Here is a 14,623-nt window from a genome sequence, read left to right as displayed (position 1 = left end):
CCTCATGCCTGACCAACCTGCTCTTTCAGCTCCCTGAGAGAGGGGACAGAGCTTCCCCAGGGTAAAGTAAGGAAACCCGACAGCAGGAGCAGGATTAAAATGCTTCTGGGGGGCACAAAATGGGAGCAGGTGGGAGAAAACAGCATGCATGTGGAGAGGAGAAATCCAGCAGGTGAGCCATGTGCTGCAGTTCTCATCTGCTGAACAATCTCCAAAGGGTGTTTAAAATTAGTGACAGCTCTGAGAAGAGAGTGCAGATGGGCACGTCCTCGCGATGGCCCTTGGCGCGATTTTGTCACCGAGAGCTCACACAGCCTCCACCTTTGGCACTCCAGCGATGGTATTGGGGTTTCCTTGGAGGACAAGCACAGAAGGGGGGAAAAGCACCTTTAACATAGGGCCCCAGAGGGCTGGCACCTGCCTGGGGACACCGAGTCAGCCAGGAACTACTCCCTTGGGCCAAGGACCCACCACCACCACCAGCCACTGCAGGGGCCAACGCTTTCGCCCAGTCCCCACGGGTCACCCGTTCAGTACCAACCCCGCACAGCATTTAACACGTCGGTAGCAGCCGCTTCAACCCCTCCAGGATGGACAAGGCGATTTCCCTTAAGCACGCCCGCTCCCTTGGGGCCCTGGCACGGCAAGCGGCTCTGGGGCCCTGCCAGCCCTGAGCCTTGTCTTCCCGGGGAGAAAATCTGGAGCCCCGAGCTGTGACTGCTCGGGAGCCTTTCCAGGCAGCCCAGGGAAAATCCTGTCTCCTCACAGCACGGAGCAGCGCCGCTCCACGTTTCAGCCCAAGCATGCCACCAGCCCAGACAAGCGGCAGCAAGAGAGCGGCTGCTCTCCTTCCCTCCCTTTGGCTGTACAGGCACAAAGGGCAGATGCAGAGAAGTGCTTGGAATAGAGGGGGCTGTGTTCCCCAGATCCTGTGTGACACTTGTCATTGCCTGTCTCAGCTGACAGAGGCTCAGGACCATCGGACACACCACGAGCCTGTGCGGAGGAGCTACAAGGAATGAAGAAGCCCCGTTTGCAGCAGCTTGTCCCCCAGGGCCAGGCTCTGATTGAAGCTCTCCTGGGACTGGGGGATTCCCAACATCTCTGTCCATCAGTCCCTGCTTCCTCGGCCTCGTGGCTCCTTGCATCTGCTGCCCTCCTGGCAGAAGCCCAGTCAGGCCACTCCTCCCAGCCCAGCCATCCCCAGCACAAGATGCGGCAGTCTCTGAGGCTTCTGCTCCATCAAACGTGCTTCAGAGGGGCCCAGCGCTTCACATCCTAACTGGGACTTGGATTTATAGACACACAGAAACAGAAAGCACCTTGCCGACGGTCTCCCTTCCTCAGGAAGCCCAGCTAAGAGCTCACCATTAACGTCCCACTGAACGTGCAGCTTGTTCCCAGAGTTAAGTCAGTGCTTAGGTGCCAGCGTTTCTGATTCATTTCAATAAAAGTCAATGAATGATCAACAAATCAATAAAAATTAATGAAGAAAATTATTAAACTCCCACCTTGGTGCTCATGCAACATTAGGTTGTGTAGTATTGTTTATACGATTTACCCATCCCTTTTCGGTGGCTGATGACATCTCCGACTTTATTAACGGCGTGCAATTAGCCATTAAGTTTCATTATGGAACTGCTCCTTTCATGCAAAATTTGTGTGAGCCTGTTAAAGCATTCAGAGTGGGAAACGTCTCTCATTTCTCCCAGCCAAAATTAACCAGCGGTGCTGAGCTGCTCAGAATGTTACACAGCCCCCCCGGTAGCAGCAGCACGTTCCTGCAGCTCCACATCCGCTGCCTCCACCTCGCAGAGACTTGCAGGGGGCCGAGCTTGGTTCGGGGGAGCCCCCTGCACTGCGAGGGCAATTGTAGATGAATGCAAGCAAAATGTTCTCGGGCAGAAGAGCTCGGCTCTGCTTCGGTCACCACAGGCTCGGCGCAGTGAAACTACGGCATCGGGGCTCAGGCTATAGGAATAAAAGCAGGGAGATAAAGGAAAGACAAGGATATTCCTTGCAGCTTCTGTGTTGTCAGTAATACCCTCTGCCACATTGGTTACGTGGATTTCCTGTACATTACATACCTGAACGCTTGATTTTTTGAGCATTTCTCAATTTTTAAAACCTTTAATTCTACAGCCTGTAGAGACCTGTAACGCAGCCGACATCACACAGCTCGGACTGCTCGTCCCCTTCGGACTCACCGTCTCACTAAAGGTCTTGGCCCAAGAGCATTTTAGATTATTTGCAAAAGATATTTGAAGAAAAAATTTATAAAAATGACTAGAAAGTTACTCATGAACTCTTATTTTTATGTGCCAAAACATCACGACAAACTCAAACACTTCCTCTGCAGTAAGCCTGAAATTTCTGGCTTTACCCATTCCTGCACCTTAAAAGAACAAAACCGAAAAGTTTAAAAACTGCTTTTACAGCTGAGCTCTGCTGAGCAGCACGCAGCAACGCCCCCGTCCTTTACGAACAGAGGGAAGCCAGCAACAGCCCTCACCACAGGCTGCGTCTGCAAATCCTGCGAGCAGTCCCCTCCCCAGCTTCGGTTCAGATCATATGGAAAAAGGACATTTTCCATGTCTTTCCTGAGGTTGTCTGCTTGTAGCACCAGAGGCCCCATAGATGCAGCCCAAGCAGAGCGACAGATCCTATAAAGGGAGAAGCTGAGTAACTTCTCCTTGCCTCCCGGGTGTGGGTTTCCTAAGAGAAACAAAATGTATCTGCTGCATATGTGCAGCCACTGTGCCGTTGTGTTTGTTCTGCTTTAAAATCTGCTTTGCAGTCGCTCTGATGACAAATTTAGATGCGGAAAGCAAAAAAAAAGAAACGCAGGATTTAGGGTTTCTGAGGACAGGACTCGTGTTTGAGCTATGAGGAATAAAGGTCGATAAGCGGCAGCCAGGAGCTGTGTGCCTAACGGGGCGCAGGGCAGGCGGACGCAGGAGGCAGGGATGCTCTCCTCCCGCCCTGCCCGGCTGCTCGGCAGCGCAGCATTTCCCCCGCTGCTCACCCAGCCCGCTCACTGCGGCTTGGTCATACGCAACTTCAAACCCCTCGTTCCTCCTCCTGAGTGCAAACCATTCTACATCCCCGAAGGAAAAATGTATATATGAACGGCAGAAAAACAAAAAGCTTTCTAAACTTTCCTTCCTTCCTCAAAACAAAAGTTTTGAATTCACTTGGAAATGCAGAACACTGGGATTTACCTTACACCTTGTCGGCTTACTGATTTTTTCCCCCTTCAGGAATTCCATCAAAACGTGTTTTACTTTTTAATTAGAACTTAAAACATTTGCAGCAAATGAGTTACGGGTAAGCAGCACCATCTTGCCAGGGTTTCAGTGTGGACCTGGAGCTAACACGAGGGACCAAATCCCTCTGAGGACACCAGCACCGCGACAGCCGCAGGGAAAACCTGAAGGCTTTTCCAGATCTCCAGCCCAGTCCCTTCTCTTGCTGTCTAAATATGGAAGGCATCCTTTTATATTTTGATATCAACGTGGATCTTATCACCATAAAATCATTTCCAGAGTCAAGTGCCAATTGGTATCTCCGTGTGAAGCTTCCCGGTGGGATCAGATTCTGGTGATAGGCATGGTAGTTCCCATCACATCTCCCTCCTTACATCTACCACGAGGTATTTTTGTGTGAACAAGGCCTTGGTTAAAAGCGTTTACCAGTTCTTTTTGCGTATTTCCCCAGGCAAAGCAATGAATTCCGGTTGCAGAAGCGACTTCAATGCACGGGCCGTGGAGAAACTTCACAGAAGAAGCGTGAAGCTGCGGCAGATGAGTTCTGGAGGGCCCTGCTTTGGGGACGGCATCCTCAGCTGGAGGAACTCGGCAGCACCGAAGCAACTTGGCTGGGAGTGCTTTGATTTACAGCAGCTGACAATCTTGCCCTTAGACTGTGGCTGTGATCTCAGAAAACAAAATGCTTGAGAAATACGAGATGAAAATGGAAAAAAAAGTATAAGCAGATTTCTTCAAAACTATTAGATTATTGGCTCTGTAAATGCACTCCTAATTAGTGTATCATAAGCTGTCCTTAATACATTTCTCAGCACAGCAAACTGTCAGATTATATGGACTCCTGGAATCTGAAATTAATTGGAGGAACTAAAGATAGCGCTCAGTAATGAAAATATCCACATATGCTTTAAAATGTTTGTAATAAAAAATAATGATCGCATACATTCTTCTTCCAACTTAAAAAAACGAATATGGCAGCCTAATATCCTCCTCATTATCTAGGTCCTCGTAAGTCATGAAACCGTTTCATAGCTTTATATCTTAAATTACAGCCGATTTCCTGAGCGCCTGTCTGACGTTCAGAACAAGATCCAAGGGGCTGCGCATCTCCCCGCACACACGCGAGCACCCAGCCTACACAGAGACGGCCGCAAACGCGAAGAAAGGTTTAAAACGTCGCTCGAGGAACATCGAAGGCTTTGATCAAGAGATGTTAAACCATGGTGAGAAATAATGCATCAAAGGGTGCTGCTGCCCCGCTGGGGGAGCTGCCAGCTGGCGGCACGCGGGGACGTCCCGGCGGGTCGCGCCTTGCACGGAGCTGCAACGGGGGCAAAAAATAAGGGGGGATGTGGGGTTTGCTTCCCTTGGGAGCAACGCCGAGGGTCTCTCTGAGGATGAAAGGCTTGGGTAAGGAGCAGGGGAACCCTGCTTAATGAACCCAGGGACTTCCATACCCCAACTCTTCTCTCAGAGCCAAGACCTTAAGAACCTAAATATGCTGTGAGGTTTAGCTGCATTGGTACCAAGCCTAGAACAAAACCTGTGGCAAAGGCAGCCGTTCATCATCATTTTCCTGGCATGCTTTCTGCAGCAGGGAGAGGGTGACACCCTTCGGACAGTGCTGCTCGGGGGGACAGGGAGGGCCATGCAGGGCCGGAGACCCATGCCATGACACGGGTCCTGTGGATGCCTCCAGAAGACACGTGCCCCAGCCACAGAGTAAGAAAAGCACATCCAGCCAAGACCCACAGAACCATAATCCATTCTCATTCCTCCATCTCCTCACTACTAGTGCTTCCCTTCACGTGTCACCCCGGTGACAACTTCAGTTCCTCATAAAACTGAGGAAACTCCAGGAGACCAAATATATCCCCCCACACTGTACGCATACTAACGTGAAACCACTCCTCGTTGCACTGGATGCCCCCACTCAAGACCAAGGAAACCCAGAGAAATAAAACGAGATCCTCGCCCCCGTTCTTCGGGGAGAACTCGGCACAAGCAGACCTCCGAACTGACAGCCCAGCCCCGAAACCAGAACACTCCGCAGCTGGTCCTCCACCAGCTGAACCCCGAACTGGACGAGGAGCCCACAGGAGAGGACAAGAGGGTGGGTTGCCCTGGGTCACAGCGCCCACGCCGAGGGGCCACACGCCTCCCTGCACGTGCGCCCCCCCGGCTGGGCCGAGGGCAGCACAGGAGCACGAGCAGCCTTCGTGCCGATCCCACACCGACCCAGCTCGGAAGTTGCTTATGTAAGTAGGGAAGATCAAAGAGTTCTGCTGACAAAGAGGCCAAAAAAAAAAAAAAGAAAAAAAAAAAAGGGGGAAAAAAAAAAAAAGGAAAGCCTTTTTGGTTTAATTTAAATGAAATTTGAGCTGAAAGGATTCAGCTCTAGCAGCAAGTTTTTGTTTAGCAGAATTTTCTGCTAACATTAACAGCAAAAAAAATTAAGTCAACAAGAGTTTTTTTTTTGTTTGGTTGTTTCTTTTTGATAAATGTCTTCTTACCCTTTTATTTGCACACGCACACGGAGCCGGGACGAAGCAATAGTTTGGAATGACGGTAGGGTCAGACGACACAACATACGCTACTTTAAGTTACCGAGTAATAGAGGACTTGCTCTTTCATGATTTACAATGGGAATAAACACCAATGAAGTAAAACCGGCATAAACAGGAAGGAAATGCAGCCTTGGACATGCAGTATTGCCCTCAGGACAAAGTCGCTGCTCGCCGGCCCCACAAGTACGTTCCCGTCAGATTTCAGTGAGGTCTCAGCTCATGGCAATAGGATGCTCGGCCTGCCACACCTGCAAGCCCCGCTTTGGGTCGGTTGCAGATCACACCACAAACCAACAGTTTTGCTGGTATTCAGATGAGACCTGACTAGAGCAGGAGGTGGTTGTTCCTCTAAAGCACGTTCCAGGGTCCCCACAGTGACACCCCCCTGGCACGAAGAGGCCACAGAGCGCTCCTGCCCTGCATCGCAGCTGGGAGCCGTGCGCTTGCTGTGGCCTAAGGGAGCGGGGGAGGAAGCGTCTCAAACCTGTCCAAAGCGAGATGGAAAAGCGACTGCTTCCAGTCCTCAGCTTCTGGCTCACAGCTTTTGTGAACCTTCTACAAAAGATAGAGGCTTTGGAAAATGCTCCATATTCCACCGAGACCATTAACCAGGCGGCGACCTTTAAGCTGTACCAAGCACCTACGCGGCTACATCCCCACTTCAACAGTTTATCTGAACTCAACTCTGAATCAATTAAGCCGAACTAAATGAAGTTGTTCTTAAACTAAAAATAACAAAAAAAAGTCCAGACTGACATCTGCTACAAACCAGCAACTCAGATTCTAACCAGCAGCTCAGATCCAGAAGCTGCATTTCTGATGCAGAAGCTTCCCACATCCCATAGCACTGTTACATAACAGATTCCCAAGCTCGACTTCGCAGTGCCTGGGAAGCTCACACCATGAAACCACCCCGAAACAAGGGGCTGATGGAGGTGGCCCTGCAGGCTCCGCTCTCCCACAGGACCCACAACACCCAAAGCCTGGGGTGAACAGACCCGGTTCTGTTCCAGGGCCTGAAAGGCAGAACCAAGGTGACACAAAGCCTCCAAGCTGGCCAGAGCAGCTGGAAACGCAGCCAGAAACACAGCCTTCAAGCCACGGGTTGTTTAACTGCAGCTCCTGCACGCCAGCCCAAGTGCTGAAGACAACCTGCGCTTGTTCCTGCCGGCAGCTGCCTCTCCGAAGAATACTCTTTCCGTGGACTTTCACCTGGGGCAACTTGTCCAGGGCTTTCTATATTAAAAGGCAGTATTGATTTTCCCAGCAACGCCGAACAATTTAATATGATGAACAAATGTGATCTCAACATGTGTTTGCCCGTGTTTCTTCCCAGAAGGAAAACCCGCCTGACATTTGCAATAAAGATGCCATTCAAAAGGCTCTTGGAAAAGCGAGCTGCTAATGGCAGTCCTCGGGCACCCCAGGCTGGCGGGGATGTTGCCCCCACACAGTACAGAAACGACATCCCGCAGCAGGGCTGCCTGGCTGGTGGTGTGGGCAGGAAGAGGTAAGGCCCATCTCAAGGAGCATGCCAGCAGCAGGACAGACTCTCCCCAAAAAGCACTCTGCCCTCGGCCTGTCCTCGGGCCTGCCCCCAGACAGACAGCGGGGGGGCTCAGGAGAGGCTCAGCAGGGAGAGAACTCGGTCCTTCCATCTTACTAGTGGCTATGGGATCAAAGCTTTACAAAGGGAAGAGCTGCACCTCCAGGGGGTTTCTCAGACCCAGCTTTATTTTTCCAAAAAAAAATACAGGCTGCAGAGCTGCACCCTGCTCTGCTGGGGAAGCGCCTCCTGACTCCCAGCCAAGCAAGACAGATTTCCATGGCACAGCTCTGTTCTCGGGCTGCACAAACGTGCGAACGTGGTGTCAACCTGTCCTTATGCTGTGATCTGCTCCCACTCCTGCCTTTCTTCATTTCGGTTCCCTTGGTGCAGGGAGGCCAATTAGCACCACATGGCATACGGCACGAGCATAGATCCCTTCAGGACTGGAGTCATAAATATTAGGTGTTAATACAGAAAACCCTTGAGATGCTCAGATAGTGTTTCTTCTTGTACTTATTGACAGCAGAAATTCATTCTCTTTCCTTTCAAATACCAGATTTACCCGAGGCCATTCTCTTTCTTAGTGTTTCCCTGCTGCCCCACGTCCTTCCATCCCTCGCCCAGCAATGCCACTACACGGAGCCTGCTCTCCGGCTGGCCCTGCTCTGCAACGCCTCCGCTCCTCACCTTGCAGAGGCTGTCCAGCAATATGCTTTTGTGCTTCCGAGCAGAATTTCAGCCAGCGTGGCCCCTATTTACCTTTGTGTGTTGAGGGTTTCCAGTTCTGCGCATCTGGAAGCTGTGCCCCACCTTCCCCACCAGCCCAGACATCAAAACGCTCGAAGTCACTGCTGACATCTACTCAACTTATCCTCAAAAACAGAGCTTCAAAAACCTGAGTGGTAAAGGCGCCAGCAACAAATGCATATTTTATAAGATGATGCGTAAGGCTGTACATCTCTGCATAGGCAAGCCCAGTCTAGAAGGATTTCTGCCCAGATACTTCGATATGAGCTGAAGCCAGATGGCACAAAATCCCTTTGGGCTGCACAGTGCTAGACCATTACTGCTTTGAGGATGAGTTAAGCAAATTTACAGGAGTGCAACTTTCTGCATCCACCAGAGAACTTCATCTGGCTGTTACCCACGATCCCCACCGGCTCTGGCTACAAAGCCACAATTTCCCACGTCTCAGCTCTGCGAGGCAGAGCACTCTCCCTCTGAGAATCACAAGGCACGTGCCTTACCAGAAGAGCACAAGCAAGGGGCTCCTCCATGTGCAGCTCCACGGGGTCCCGCAAAGCCTTGATGGGACCACGAGGGCCAAGCAGCTGGGCCCCGCACCCCAGGGCACGAACAGCACTGCCCTCCAGCTCCGCGCTGTGCTATGGGGGCTTCCACCCAGAGCTCAGCCCTCCCTTCCTCCTCTCACTGTGGCATCAATATTTGAGTGTTTGCCTGTCTTCAAATGACTGTGGCCCACAAAATATTTACCAGAATAGCACAAAACAGAATCCCCAGCGTCACTTGTTTATTCCACATCACTTTGAACTTGGGCAAGGGAAGCCAGAAAACATGGTTTGATATCAGAATGTTAAAATAAAGTAGACATACGTATCGAAAAATATTTAAATCCTTTACAAAGTTTAAAAAAGCCTTGAACTAGATTGCCTGCTCTTCACTCACGGGACATGGGGTGGGAACCTCACACCCTATGCAGCAATGCTCATTGCCCGATGCTGCAAAGAAGATGATTGTTAGTCTTTGGTTACGTTGCAGGGTTTTTTTTAGGAATATGAAACCTACAATTGCTCTGCGTACTCATTGACAGTGGTCATCTGTGGGTGCTTAAACAAGAGACACACCGGGCAGGACTGAGCTTTGACCAGATTCAGCATAGCAGGTCTAAAGATCCCATAAACCTGGCCACAAACAGAAGGAAAAGAAAATTCTGAGCAAGTGAAGGACGATGCTCACAACAGCTCCCTTCAGGCAGGACAGAGGAGCAGACCACAGGTGCAAGCTGCAAATGTGAACGACTGAAATCATCCGCTTCAAACGCTGAACGCCCTGCAGGCTCAAGGAGCAATGAATTACCAAAATTAATCCGCAAATAATTTCAAATAAACAAACTTGCGATGACCGAAAGCTGTTTACACACAATTAGCAATCAGAAAAAGAAGAGCAAGCAGAACTGCTCTCATTAGCTTCATTAGGCTCTAGATCAGGCCTCGTGCATGAGCTGGTTATTACAAAGTTAACTGCAAGAGTTACGCACCCAGCGCCGTTTACGCTTTCATACAACACGCTGATAACCCTCTCCTTAGCCATCATTAGGAGTGTGGGAGGTAAGCCAGGGCCTCGCAGAGCTCCCAACAGCTTCGGCAGCGCCACTGCTGGCAGCACCACGGAGCAGACCGCTGCTCGGTGCCACACATCGCTGCTGTCCCTCCGGGCGCTTCTCAAACCATGCTCGTACCGGCTGCGCCAGGGAGGTGCCGCCAGGCACAGCTCCGGGGAAGGCAGGGCTTGTATCGTGTCTGCTGTGAATTTCACCCAGAGACACGGGGTAATTCAATGAAGAAAAGCAATCAGCGTCGTACGAAAGAGTGCACGAACAATGAATGGAGCCTTTAGTCTTTTCTGTTAAAGCTGTCACAAATAAAGGGAGCTCCATAGTCAGATCACCTGCCATCGAGACAGAATGTGACACCTGTGAATGAGAGCTCAGTCGGAGTTTATTAGACAATAACAGCTGAAATGAGGCTGACGAATACAAATCTAGCTGAGCTTTCTTTCTTCCTCCTAATTCATTTTGTCAGAAGGCAACCACAAGGAGAAAATGGAGGCAACGCAGCTTTCAGCCACCCTTGCTCTTGCCCCTACAGTTACTCACTGGCGGGGACCCGCGTGCAGGAACGACACTTTGCTGACCCGTCAGATGCCATCCTTCCTTCCAGCCAGCTCTGAGGAAAGCCAACCAACATTTACTCCTTCAGAGGAACACCTCCCCCCACCCCCCCCAAAGATAGGTATTGGAATTATTAAAAAAAAATATTAAGAAATCAAAAGCTACAGATTACATATTCACCTAAAATAAGGAAATTTCTCTTTAAGCAAATAAGAAAATGTTGACTTAGTAATATTAAAGCTTCTTTTTTTTTTTCCTTCCTGGCAAAATCAGTAACTTTCTTTTCAAGAAAGAACAGAATCAGAGGAAGGTCATGTTATTAACATTTAGTTGAATAATATTAATCCCTCATATTGATATATGTGCTGTAGGAAGTGGCATGGGGTGGGAAAGATGCCATCAAACTGTGAAGAATTGCTGATATATCTCCGTATTTTCTCTGGGGCAATCCAGCTTGACAAGGACCACACAAGGTGCTACATACTTTGAAACACCACCGCACACATGGTCATTGGATTCCCCGCCACGGCGATGGATTTACTTCGTGATATTCAGCCCCCAGTCAATGGCACCACTCCCTGTCTGTTTCCACAACGTTTCTGAACCACGTTTAACTTCGGCTCAATCCGCATTGGTGCTTCGTTTCAATAATCCCAAAGCCAACCCAACTGTCAGGGAATAGTGATGGAGAGAGGGATTATAATCCAGCTGTTGTGAAATTTCAGCGACCCAGCTAGGAATCTCCACTGTTTGCAGAAAATGTAAGCACAAAACCCACAGATTCTACCAGAGGCGAACAAGAGCATGTTCCTGACCTCACCCTTATCCCTCAGGATAACCACGTTGGAAGCCAGGATGACCACGACAAAGGCTATAAAACAGGTACTAAATACACACGATACGATACAATAATTGAGCTGGATGCTCAAGAAAAGGGACAGCCTGTCCCAAAAGCAAAGACTGCTTTGACTCGTTGAGCTTCCTAACCCACAGCTGAGCAGGGACAGGGCTGTAGGATGGGCAATTGGGTTATTGCCCACAGGTACAGGAGGTGAATACCAAAAGGAATTCCCTCTACCGTTTAAGAGCAAACTATAATCAATTAGGAAATTAGCTCTGGAAGTAAATGGGAAGGTCTCATCCCAGAAGGCCCTGGAATCCCGTCCCAGCAGTAAATCGGGAACGGGCAGAAGAGCCGGAACAGCCACCTTTGGGCTGCAGATCGGCCCGCTGATGAAACCTGATGATGAAAAGCTGCCTGCAACGACAAGACATGGATTTGGTAACACAGCTCAAACGTTGGCATCCCCTCCTGATCCTCCCTGGGTTACACATTACTGACCACAGCCCACCCTTCCGAGCAGCCCTTCCCAGCACGTGCACCAAGGCGTGCCAGGGACCGAAGCCCTCCTGCAGGGCTCGTCCTCCCCGCCTGGCACCGGCCGCAGCGGCTTGGCGCGCGCCTCTGGAGCCTCTCCCAGCTCGCCTGCAGGTTACCCTAAATCAGATTTTCTGTTGTTGCTCTAATGGTCTTATTATCCATCACGGCAAGTTGAAATGTATTTTGTCGCCCTTCCAAAGGTAATTCTTATTCAACAGAAAAATTTACATCTCTTTAAAGAAGGAATAAAAGGAAAAAACATCTAAGATGGCTGATTGCATTCACTTGGCAGGATAGAAGAGAAACACTATTTTGACTTTTATAAGCTGTCATTCCTGATTTTTTTTTACTTTCTTGTACATAAAACTTTCATTTCCAAAGCGTAGCACAGCTCTTATTTATTGATGCTAGAGGATACCTCGCTCCTGTTCCAAATCTGGACCCTGCTGTGCAATTACTTAACCAAGTTTAATCCCGCTTCTCATCGTAATCCAAACAAAACATATCTATGCACATATGTAAACCTAGGAGATCATTTATCCTGGTGATCCATCACGAGGAAAGATGATAATGTTCTGAATTATTACTGAACCATAAATTCCAATTAATCAGAGATGTTTGCTTGTATGCTTAAGCACAATGCACACAATTAGTTTACCGTTAAGAATTACTGAGCTAGGTTCTCTGAGCATAAATCAGGAGTAATTCCACTGACTTACAGCCTGCTCTCAGTGGCGTGAAGCTGCCTTGCACTTACAAGTCGGTACTAAACAGAATCTCACCTTTATACAGAGGGACATTAAGATTTGAGGTTACAGTGTCCAATTTGAGCCTAATGCTTCATTAGATTAAATATTAACTTTTTTTTCAATATTTAGTCATCTTATCCAAGAAAATATGCCTGTAGAATAGCTATTAGGCCTTTTTAATCATCAGTGATTGTACTTTTCTGAGCTTTTAAGCAAAAATACTGTTGCTGGCAAATATACCAACCTTTACCTCAAACAACGCCTTCGTGCCCGCGATGGGAGGCAGTAACGCCGTTCCGCACCGTGGCTGCAAAGCAGATTCCTCTAAGTGTTTGTTGCAGGGCTTATACAAAGGGAAAGCATTCTTGAAGTGATTAATTGATGCAAGATTGATTATAAGGAGCTTCAAAAATTATTACCTCAGTAAACTTTACTGATATATTACTGTTTCTTGTGGGCTTTTGGGGGATGTATTAGATGAATGGTGGGTTATTGTGTGGCATAAGTTAATGGAAGAAAGTCTGAGTGAGGGCTGTGAGGCATAGAGATAGCACCCGAACTTGGGGAGGGTCAGCACCGACGGTCTCCAGGAGCTGGAAGATGTGGCCCACGAGGTCTCTGGAGCAGAGATCTCAAAGCACCCAGCAGGGGTTCTGCACTCCACATACATCTCATCACGCTCTGATCGGGGCAGGGTCTATAGGGGCAGCCCCCCCGCACCAGGGTCTGGGGTCACATTATGGAGTCACTTCAGGGAAATTCATCACAAACACCTGGATTTAGAGTGGTTTGTAGCATCTGGATGGTGGGTTAGGGTAACAACAGATATTTCCCATGGGTACAAAAATTATGTTTGCAGTAGCACCCTCCTGAAGATCTGACTGCTGCCTGAGCCCAGGCACAGCATTAGCAAACAGGGCAGCGGTGGCCCAGCTCCCGCCCAGGGCTACGTGCAGAAATGCTCTGCTCATAGCATAACCTGACCACTGACATCCCAGCCTGCTGGGATCCAACCTCCATTTACAGTTCAGCCTGATAGGGACAACTGCCAGCACAAATTTAGAAGAAAAATCTCATATTCCTTCCTTCTGCATCTTCCGTATTGCTTGGCCACCAGCCTCAGAAGGGGGCACTGCTCCCATTTAAACAGCACTCACACCAGAAAGGGACCATTTCTAATGGGATTGTCTATTTCGGCCTATTTCAAACAGCAAGAAGTAATTATAAAATGCTATTGACAACTGAGCAACTTCCAGAGCACCAGCTTACCCTAAGAACATTTCTCAAGCTGAATATGTTTAAATTAAACATGGCTGAAAAGCTGAATGCTTTGCTTATTTTTGAAGAGGTCTCCCAGCACCTGCCCAGGTATTTAAATATCGCAGGTTTATCAGAGGTGGCTTGGTTTTGCTTTTCCCACATGAGATGATTTAGAGGAGATACAAGCATTTAGGGCTTCAAGTCAACGGGAGCATGACCAAATCAAGCAGTGGCTCTGAATGGTTGTTTTGTTTTGTTTTGAGCAGACTCTGGAACTCTTCCTGCAGGACACAACATGCAAACCACTTCTCTGTGCACCCACAACACCTGTGGGTGACCAATACTTTAGGGCAGTTTTTGCAAGCATTCCTCACCCTTTCCTCAACAGCCTTTAAAAGCACGGAGATCTGCCTTGAAGACCCTGCTAAAAGCAATTAATTTGGGGGTCATTTTGCTCTCCCACATAGCAAGACCAATATAGCCAGATGCCATCCACTCCTGCAGAGCTCCAACCAGCCTTGCTCATGGCTTCCACTCGTTCCAGAACTGCTGCTTCTTAAAACAGCCCCTGGAGGGGACCCCTGCCTGTAAGAACCTCTGTGGGTGCAAGCGGTCACAGCTCCCTCCTGTTCTGCTCTGGCTTTGTCAGTGTCCTGCAAGGAAGTGTTACATGACCTGAAATATAGATTTATTTTATATATTTAAAATACATAAAAGCATTAGAAATATGTAAAATCAATATATATGATTACATATTAATCATAGAACGACAGAATGGTTTGGCTTAGAAGAGACCTTAAAGATCATCTAATTCCAACCCCCGGTCATGGGCAGGGACACCTTCCACCAGACCGTAATTAATATTGCTATTATAGTAATTAATGTATTAATGTACCAATATATATAATTAATACTATTGTATTGGCCTCAGTTACATCCA

The 14,623-nt window shown here is 48.8% G+C and overlaps 1 protein-coding gene and 1 long non-coding RNA gene across 2 annotated transcripts in view; both read right to left on the bottom strand.

Annotated features, from left to right (window-relative positions):
* Positions 1–14,623, bottom strand: part of MDGA2 (MAM domain containing glycosylphosphatidylinositol anchor 2) — a 320,012-nt gene that overhangs the window by 227,777 nt on the left and 77,612 nt on the right. The gene's annotated exons all lie outside the window — the stretch shown is intronic.
* The window catches only part of LOC118167586, an 80,837-nt gene continuing 69,486 nt past the window's right edge, over positions 3,273–14,623 (bottom strand). Inside the window, exon 2 of the long non-coding RNA XR_004751202.1 lies at positions 3,273–3,951. This is a non-coding gene — a long non-coding RNA (uncharacterized LOC118167586). The remainder of the gene's footprint in view (positions 3,952–14,623) is intronic.

Source organism: Oxyura jamaicensis, chromosome 5, assembly GCF_011077185.1.
Source record: "Oxyura jamaicensis isolate SHBP4307 breed ruddy duck chromosome 5, BPBGC_Ojam_1.0, whole genome shotgun sequence".
NCBI classification, from domain to species: domain Eukaryota; kingdom Metazoa; phylum Chordata; class Aves; order Anseriformes; family Anatidae; genus Oxyura; species Oxyura jamaicensis.
Note: the sequence above shows the minus strand (reverse complement) of the source record. Positions and strands in the feature narration are given on the sequence as shown.